This window comes from Sciurus vulgaris (genome assembly GCF_902686455.1).
Source record: "Sciurus vulgaris genome assembly, chromosome: 2".
Classification (NCBI taxonomy): Eukaryota; Metazoa; Chordata; class Mammalia; order Rodentia; family Sciuridae; genus Sciurus; species Sciurus vulgaris.
Genome location: NC_136462.1, coordinates 70,428,114 through 70,436,107, shown reverse-complemented (window position 1 = coordinate 70,436,107; position 7,994 = coordinate 70,428,114). Strand labels below are relative to the sequence as shown.

The 7,994-nt window shown below is 40.6% G+C and overlaps 1 long non-coding RNA gene across 2 annotated transcripts in view; it reads left to right on the top strand.

The window, feature by feature from the left end:
- The first annotated feature begins 220 nt into the window (after positions 1-220).
- The window catches only part of LOC306654033, a 45,341-nt gene continuing 37,567 nt past the window's right edge, over positions 221-7,994 (top strand). For both annotated transcript variants that reach the window (XR_013761869.1, XR_013761870.1), the window contains exon 1: positions 221-2,249. This is a non-coding gene — a long non-coding RNA (uncharacterized lncRNA). The remainder of the gene's footprint in view (positions 2,250-7,994) is intronic.

Below are 7,994 nucleotides of genomic sequence, written 5' to 3'. Positions count from 1 at the left end.
TGGGGAGCTTTTTTGGATGACCTTGGTGACATTTGATATGTCTTCATCATTTGTGTTTTGTAACACTTCATTACTTTTTAGCTCTTTTTTTTTTTTTTTTGTTTTGTTTGGGTTTGGGTTTTTTTGGTACTAGGGATTGAACCTGGGGTCATTTAACCACTGAACCACATCCCCAGCCCTTTTTTTTTATTTAGAGTCCGTCTTACTAAGTTGCTGAGGCTGGTTTTGAAGTCACAATCCTCCTGCCTCAGCCTCCCAAGCCACTAGCACTTAATTTTATTTACTGGTACTTTTCTGTTGTTGGTGGTTGTGGGGATGGAACCCAGGGCCTAGAGAGCTACACCTCTAGTGACATGTTTTCCCAGGCACACTACACTTACTTACACAGTTATCAACAGGGTAGAAAATTTCCTGTCTTTGAGATACTAAGTCCTGTGAGAACCTTATTAAAACTGAGAGTTTCCCCCTACTTCTCTTGATGTTCTGATTTACTAATTCAGGGTCGGTTCTGAATCTGGATTTTATAACAAGTAGACCCTCCCTCCTGTGGTTTTGCTTTTCCACAATTTGTTACCCTCAATCAATGCCTGAAAAGATTAAATGGGAAATTCCAGGAGTAAACAATGTATGTTTTAAATAACTTTATTATAGCTGAGCGAGGTGGCACATGCCTGTAATCCCAGTGGTCCAGGAGGATGAAGTAGGAGAATCAGGAGTTCAAAGCCAGTCTCAGCAACTCAGAGAGACCCTGTCTCTAAATAAAATACAAAATAGGGTTGGGGATGTGCCTAGTGCCCCCAAATTCAATCCCTGGTATGCCCCCAAATAAATAAATAACTTTATTATATTATCATACTTTCTGCTTTATTAATGTTTTAATATCTTATTGTGCTAATTGATAAACTTTATCAAAGCTGACTACATAGTGAAAAAAACATAGTGTAGGTAGGTTTCAGGAGTATTCATCATTTTAGGTATTCCTGGAAGCCTTGGAATGTGTCTCTTGTGGACAAGGGGAGACTATTGTGATTTTTACCATCAGGCATGTTTGGTAAATGAGACCTTAAGGTCCTTCTGAGTAAGGCTTAGTTTAGAACGAGTCCCAAGTAAGTTCTCAAATGCACTATCATATTTGGCCTTCATTATTAAAATATGAAGTAGGGTACCAATAACATAAAATATGAGGTAGGAAAACCAGAGCCAGTAGTGCTCACCTGTAATCCCATTGACTTGGGAGTCCAAGGCAGGAGGATTGTGATTTTGAGGATAGCCTGGGCAACTGGCAACTTAGTAAGGCACCATTCCCCGCGTCTCAAAATACCAAAATATTAAAAGGGCCGGGAATGTAAGTAACTAAGTGGTAGAGCACTCATAGGTTCAATCCCTAGTAATGAAAAAAAAAAAAAAAAAAAAAGGGGAAAGCATTTTATAGATGAGCAGAAAGAAACTCCATTAGTAAAGAAGGCATCCCTAAGATCACATGGTAGCTACACCACCATACCATAGTCAATAGGCTATAGGAAGAGGAGAAAAACAACACAGAATCTCTTGTGTTTTAGGATTTGAAATAGCATTATTAAGTAAAATAGCTAAAAAGACAGGATATCAGGGTTGGGGGTGTGGCTCAGTGGTAGAGTGCTTGCCTAACACGTGTGAGGCACTGGGTTCAAACCTCAGCACGAGATAAGAATAAATAAATAAAATAAGGTATTGTGTCCATCTACAACTAAAAAAAAATAGAAAAAATAAGACAGGATATCAGTCTGCTGATAAAACTAATTTTTGGCAATGAAGATTTATAATCTAGCATAATAAAAGTGACCTACACAAGCAAGCCACTGTTCTCAGAAGCTTTCCTTCTAGCACATGTGCCAACTTCAGTTTATTTTTTGAGCAGCTAGGTTCCCAGTATAGCCTGATCTCTTAATTTCTTTGTAACTGACTTCTTTTTAAAAAATTGAATATAGGGCTGGGGATATAGCTCAGTTGATAGAGTGTTTGCCTCGTAAGTACAAGGCCCTGAGTTCAATCCTCAGCACCGCAAAAAAAAAAAAAAAAAAAATTGAATATAAATCTATATGATTGTCTGTCAGCTGCCATTACAAATGACCACAAATCGATTGACTTCAAACAACAGAAATGTATCATCATGCGGGGCCGAAGGCTGGAAGTCCAAGATGAAGCAACCCTTCCTCCAAAACCTCTGGAAGAGGATCTGCCTGACTTCCTCCAGCTACTGCTAGTACCAGGTATTCCTTGGTTGTGACAGCATAACACTAATCTCTGCTCCGCCTTCACAAAGCCACCTTCCCTGTGTCTGTGTCTTTGTGTCTTCAGACGAACTTTTCCTCTTCTTACAAGAACTTGAGTCAGATTGGATTAGGAGCCCATTCTACTTCAAAATGATGCCATATTAAGTATTTATATCTATAAATGACCCTATTGTTATCATTGGGGTGTCCAGTTGGGGTCCAGGTCTTCCTTGGTGTCCTGAACAAAGAATTGAGCAAAACATGCAGAAATAACAGGTAAAGTACAAATTTTTATTTATTTATTTATTTTTGATACCAGGGATTAACCCAGGGCACTTAACCACTGAGCCACATCCCCAGCCCTTTTTTATATTTTATTTAGAGACAGGGTCTCACTGAGTTGCTTAGGGCCTCACTAAATTGCTGAGGCTGGCTTTGAACTCGCAATCCTCCTGCCTCAACCTCCAGAGCTGTTGGGAGTACAGGCAGGCACCACTGTGCCCTACTTAAAGTACAGATTTATTCAAGGTGGAGGTGAAAGTAGCACTCTGTAAGATAGAGTGGAGTGGGCCAAGCGAGATAGGCTCAAGGTCCAAGGTCTGGAAGTTCTTGACTTATATGCTGGGCTGCGAGGTGTTCTCTTCCCTCTACAGACCTGACTGAAGACCTTACCCCAGTTGCTCCCTTTGGTTATTTTAGAATACTGAAACTATAGCAGGAGTTATGGATGGTAAGTCCGTAGTGGCGGGAGTTGTCATAGTAATGGGACTTACTGTAAACAAGGACATGGCGACTCCTCTCCCTGTCTTGTCCTCCGATGGCATTTTTCTTGTACCCTGCCTTTGCCATGTTGAACTCCTTGAACTCCTACCTAACGCTATTTCAAATAAGATCACATTCTGAGGTCCTGGGGGCTAGGACTTCAGCCTTTCTCTTGGGGAGATATATTTCAACCCCAAACAAATTTACACGCAGTAAGTTAGCCCTTTTAAAGTGTACCATTAAAAAAAAAAATTCTACCATTCACCTTTCCTGCTTCTATTGTTCTATTGCAAGAATTAAGACAATTCTCAGCAAGGAGACTGTCAGCATTCCAGAAAATGTCAACACCACCCTGAAGGGACGGTTATTGTGAAGGACTCCAGAGGAAACTCTTAAGGGACTTCAGTCACATTATTGTGGAACTTAGTTTTCTTGACAGGAAAAAGGAGAGGCTCTAGGTTGTTAGGGGCTGGGGAAGTAGAAAGGAACTGGCTACCATTCACACTGCTTGGAGTCACAGAACATAGTCAAGGGTGTTTCACAAGGTCTGTGTGTGCTCACTAACCCACGCGAGTTGTTATTCAGGAGCCTGGGCCTCTTGTTGAATTCTGAAATTCCATGGGTGAAAAATATATCTGCAAGGTTTGGATGAGGCCAGGTGTTGCTCATTAGGATCTCAAGTCCAGTAAGGTGAGCCACTCCTTGAAAGAAATGACACTGGACTTGTTTTGGATTCAGCTGCTTTGATTCAGCACGTCATAACAGTTAATAACAATAATATCAGAGAAATTTGGGATAGTATCTGTCTCTGAAAAAGGTTGATGAATAAGATCTAAGTCAGCTCTGGGAATGCATCTCTGTGGTAGAGTACTTGTCCGAGCATGCGTGAGACCATGGTGTTCCATGCCCAGCATTGAAAAAAAGAAAAAAACAAAACAAACTAATTGTCCATCTATACAAACAAGATCCTGGATTATAAGAGCAGCTTATGATACTTCAATGAGTCAATAAAAGACCTCCGTTAAAAAAAAAAAAAAACTAAAGTGTACTATTTAGTAGCTTTTGTTATATTCATAAAATTGTGCAATCAGCACCATTTAATCCAGTATATTTTCTTCATTCCAAAAGGAAACCTTATATTTATTAGCAGTTACTCCCCTTTTCTCCCTTCTAACCCTTAGCAAATCTATTTTTTTTTTCCTGCAGCACTGGGGATTGAACCCAGGCCCTTGTGCTTGCGAGGTCAGCACTTTACCATCTAAGCCATATCCCCAGCCCGCAGATCTATTTTCAGTCTGTATGGATTAGTTTATTCATAGATTTATTTATTCATAGATTTTTTTCATGTAAATGGACATTTAATATAAGTTGAACCATATAATAAGAAGCCTTTTTTCTTCTTGGTGCTGGGACTCAAACATAGGGTCTCATGTATATTAGACAAGTTCTACCACTGAGCTACATGCCAAGCCCTTTCTAAAATTTTCTGAGACAGATCTCCCTAAGTTGCTGGTCTTGAACTTGTAATCCTCCTACTCAGCCTCCAGAGTCACTGGGATTATATGTATGCACCACCACATCCAGTTTATATATTCATCAGTCAATGAATATTTGAATTGTTTCTACATCTTGGCTATTAAGAATAATGCTACTATAAATATGCATGTATAAGTTTTTGTGAATGCTTTTATTTCTTTCATACCTAGGAGTGGAATTGCTGAATCATGTAATAATTTTGTTTAACTTTTTGAAAAACTGTTTTCCAAAAGCAGCACAATTAAATTCTCACCAGCAATGTGCAAAGGTTCTGATTTCTCCACATCCTCCCCAACACTTGTGGTTCTTTTTTCTTTCGGCATGGTATTGGGGTTCAAACCCAGGGGTAATTGCCTTTTCTTTTTCTTTTTTGAAAACTTTATAAATATTAGCCAGGTATGTAATCCCAGCTGCTCAGGAAGCTGAGGCAAGAGGATCGAGAGTTCAAAGCCAGCCTCAGCAATTTAGCAAGACCTTTGGCAACTTAGTAAGATCCTGCCTCAAAATCAAATAAAAAAAATAAAATGGGCTGGGGATGTGACTCAGTGGTTAAACGCCTCTGGGTTCAATCTTGGTACCCCCCCACAAAGACAACATTTTATAAATATTATCACCATTTTTTTGGTGTGTCAATTTACACCTTCACGATCACATAATTAGAAGCACACAGTGAATGATCGCCTAAATTGTACCATGCCCATTACATGCAGATTCCTCTCTGGTCAGCTATTCTTTTCACTGCTTCCTTTCTGTGCTGTGACAGGTTGGGGATGCTGCCTTGTTCCTCTCCACTACCTTCTGATCCTCCACAATTCATCTACATTTTTTTGTCACATCCAAAGTCATGTTTACATCTGTTTTCCTCTGTGAGTTTTGAAACAACTTGGTTGAAATATGCTTGAGTAAATGAACATAAATGATGTAGGTAACAAATAAGAAATATTGCTGTATTCATTGCAATGCTGAGCTGGGATTTTAGAGCATTCTAGTTTTGGGGATGATGGTCCCCCAAAAGATATATCCAAGTACTAGGACGTGTTAATGTGATTTTATTTTGAAAAAAAGTTCATTGCAGATGTAACTAAATTAAGGATCTTGAGATGAGATCATCCTGAATTATTCAAGTGGGCCCTAAATCCAGTGTAATCTCCTTACAAGAGTCATACAGAAGCCAGGTGTGGTGGAGCAGGCTGTAATCCTAGCTACTCAGGAAACTGAGGCAGGTACATCCTAAGTTTGAGGCAGCCTGGGCAACTTTGTGAGAACCTGTTTCAAAATTTAAAAAGGGCTGGGGATGCAGCTCAGTGGTAGAGCACCCCTAGGTTCAATCCTCAGTACCAGTGGGGGCATAAGTCACATAGAAGAGACAGATGAGGAAGGCTACGTGGAGGCAGAGACCAATTATGCAGCCACAAGCCAAGAAACACTAAGGACACTAGAAACTGGATGTGGCAAGAAAGGATTCTTCCCTACACCCTTTGGAGGGAGTATGGCCCTTGATTTCAGACTTCTGGTCTCCAGAACAGTGGGAAAATAAAATATTGTCTTATGGCACAGAAGTGTGTTTAAGTACTTTAGGAAACTAATGTAGGCACTTAAATAATTAAAGAAGAATATGGAGGGGCACGGTGGCACATCCTTATAATCTCAGTGGCTCAGGAAGCTGAAGCAGGAGGATTGCAAATTCAAGGCCAATCTCAGAAATTAAACAAGGCCCTAAGCAATTTAGTGAAACCCTGTGTCAAAATAAAAAATGAAAAGAGCTGGGGATGTGGCTCAGTAGTTAAGTGTGCCTGGGTTTAGTCCCTGGTACTTAGTGAGATTCCTTTACTCCCTTCACTCAGTGAGATATGCTAGACAGATGATGAGGGAAGAACAATGGAAACTTTCAATCTTTTAAAATATAATGAACACCTGTAATTCCAGTGGCTAGGGAGGCTGCGGCAGGAGGATCTCAAGTTCAAAGCCAGCCTCAGCAATTTAGCAAGGCCCTAAGCAACTCAGAGACCCTGTTTCTAAATAAAATATAAAAAAGGCTGGGGATACAGTTCAGTGGTTAAGTGCCCCACTGGTCTTCTTATGCTTTGAATATAACCCTTGCTGCTCTGCCACTGCAACTTATTTTTTAAATGGACATGTTTCTTTCTCTTCCTCTCTCCCTGTAAGGGATCCCACGGAAACCACGCCAGACACGGGCAATCACATAAGGGAGTTTATTAAGCAAACAGAGTGTCTCCCTGCAGGGTAAGAGAGAAAATAAGAGGAAAAGAAAGGGAAAGAGAAAGAGCACGCGCTCGAGAGAGTGTGAAAGCCAGGAGGATAGAAAAAGTGAAGAGGAGAGACAGAAGGATGAGAAAAGATGGCGGGGTAGCTACAGCAAAGCAATTGAATTCCACTGGGCTAACAGGGGACCAATACTGGAGAAGGATACTTGCAAGCTGACTGATGAACCAATAGCTAGCTAGGATGTTCACAGATTGACAAGTGGTTGGGAGGTGGGGAAAATGGCTGCAATAGAAAGGTCAGGGGGAGCAGCTTTGTACATTACATTCCCCCGTTTCTGTTTTTATAAGAAAATCTTTTGCTCTCCAGTTCTTTCAAAGCCTTCTCTCCTTACTGCCTAAGTGACTGGGGCTGGTTTTGCAGGTGAGATGTATAAAGTCCATTCTCCTTCCAGACTTCCAAAAGGCAGATGGTTTTCATGGACTTCATTTCCTCGATTTGACTGATCCCCTATTTCTACACTAACTGTCTGTCCCCAATTCTGACTTCATTCACCCCTCTAATTCTAGGAACTCCTTCACTGCTGTAGGGAAAGGGGGTGATGACCGATCTGGCTTCTTCGAGCTGGAAGCGGGCAGCGTGGGGCAAGCAGTTTGGAGTTCCCTTTTTAGAAATTGGGTCAATTGAGGGGTCCATGGTAGAAGTCCAGTTGGGGAAGAGCAGGTTGTAAAGGCATCTGGGGATGGGTGCTTCTATGAGAGACGAACAAAAAGACATGAGTACTGAAATGAGATTGATACAATATAAATTTTGCAGAATCTGGAACATGCCAATGCATATCATAAAGATGACAGAAGTCAATAATTCCTCACCAGGGGGTGGAAAAACTGAGAAGTTGTTCCCATAACAAGGCCTAGCAAAGGCTGGAGAGGACAAGGCCTTTATTTGGGAACTTTAACATTGTCCAGGTTATCAGGAATGTAAACACAACATTTAGTAGAGATCTCTATACTTCTGTTACTAGCAAACATAGATTAAGCCTACCTGTGTCTGTAGGCTTTAAACTGACTAAATCTTCTGACTCTGGCAATTTCTCTTGATAGTTATCAGGCACATTTGCCTAAGAATCTCTTTTGTAGCTTTTAGTCTTTATTCTAGTGGGCTAACACAAGTGTACATCTTAAGTTACATTTAAGTATTATTTCTTTTAAATGCCCAAGA